Source organism: Laetiporus sulphureus (genome assembly GCF_001632365.1).
Source record: "Laetiporus sulphureus 93-53 unplaced genomic scaffold LAESUscaffold_55, whole genome shotgun sequence".
NCBI classification, from domain to species: Eukaryota; Fungi; Basidiomycota; class Agaricomycetes; order Polyporales; family Laetiporaceae; genus Laetiporus; species Laetiporus sulphureus.
In genome coordinates, this window is record NW_024468564.1 from 257,087 (window position 1) to 259,029 (window position 1,943).

Consider the following 1,943-nt stretch of genomic DNA (forward strand, 5'->3'; position numbering starts at 1 on the left):
TCCTAAAAGGAGGAGCACGCGAATACATGCGGCATTGGATCACCGAAATAAACGAAAACAACAAGGCACCCGGAACTTGGGCGGAGTTCGTCTCAGAACTTCGCACGGCATACGAATCATTGGACAAGGATGACAAGAAGCGAACGGAGCTAGAAGCCTTCGTCAAGAAGGATCATCGAGACTTCCGAAAGTTCGCAGAAGACTTCCGTCCAAAGGCAACAGGTACAGGCTTTTCGGATCAAGATTTGATCGAAAAGATCAAGAAACATATCCCGGAGAAAACGTGGCTGCTCATGTTAGCAGATACCACTAAGGACAACTGGCCCAAGAAGTGGACCGAGTTCCTTACATTCGCACTCCGGATATTCACCTCACTACAACGAGAAGGCCACCATGCCAAGGCCGAAACCAAGGACCCGAATGCTATGGAGGTTGACGCAGTCGGGAAGAAGGGAAAGAGTAAATCGGGCAAAGCGCGAAGCGTACAGGACGACAAGTTGGTTTGCGCCAACTGCAAGAAGAACAAACCAACGTTCTTCAAATCGTCAAAACGCTTCGGCAAGTATTGTACCGATTGTTTCAAATTGGACCATGTCAAGAGACAGATTGAGAAGGAAAAGGAGGCAGCCGCGAAGAAGAAGGATGTGAAGAAGAAGGACGACGTCAGGAACAAATCCAAGTCGTCCAAGACGCGACAAGTAGCATCGGATTCCGCTTCATCCGATAGCGAAATGGACACGGACAGTGGCCCCGACATCAAGAAGCACAAAAGCTCTTCCTCTAAGGCTAAGGGGAAGGGTAAGGAGACAGCTGCGCATATTAGCGACCGCAGCATCCACTCGGAAAGCGAGCCTGATGCATCCGAGTCGGACGAAGATTTTGCCGCGATCCTCTCAAGGCTCAGGCGCCTGAGGGCAAATGGATCCAGTTCATCAAGGAAGGCGGGAGAGGGCTCTTCAAGGAAGGATCGGAAGGGTTTTCTTAAAGGGGATCTGTAGGCAGCTCGTCAGAGTCCCCTGAACATTATATAAGACCTGTACATTTAGCACCCGGCTCAGACACCTCTGAAGATCGTCGCAACGCAGAGGATGATAATGTAACAATAAAGAATTCGTCTCTGAATTTATCATCATTCTATTTACCAGTTACATTATGGGTGTACGGTAACAAATCGAGCGCCGAAGCTCTAGTCGACTCAGGAGCATATTCCATGTACATCAGCAAGCGATTCGTAAAGAACAATCGAATCGCAACCTCCAAGCTAAACACTACGTATAAAGTGTACAATGCTGACGGATCCCAAAATAAACATGGTGAAATAACCGACTATGTAAAAGCATACCTCAAAGTCGGAGATCATGGTTCCACCCACCGTCTGCTAGTCACGGACATCGGGAAATTAGACATGATCATTGGAATGTCATATTTACGTCAGCATAATCCAGAAATCAACTGGCAAGCTGGAGAATGGAAATACTCACGATGCCCGAGTACGTGTCACCACCAGAGGCTTCGTAAAAAAACAACAAGCCATTGCGAGAGAGGAAGCTGAAGAAATCTCGCAACGAGCACAACAAGTGGCGGACGAGGAGCCAACTGCATTCCGAATGTTTAATGGACACAACATCGATGCAGTAAATCCTATCATCTCGTGGGTCGAAATGGACGACCCCGAAGCTGAACAAATAGCCCGCATGATACTTTCCATAGCAGATTGCGGCTATGCTGAACCAGAAGAAGACCTGAAAGAAGCGGCACCCCAGTCAAACACTGGCAGCCCAGAAGATCAGGTTATTAATGAAGTAGAATCTTGGGAAAAACTAGTACCAGATTATCTACATTTATTTGGTGATGTCTTCTCCAAGAAAGCGTCCGAAAGGATGCCAACTCGAAAGCCTTACGATCATGCAATCGAGTTTGAAGAAGAACATGAATTACCACGA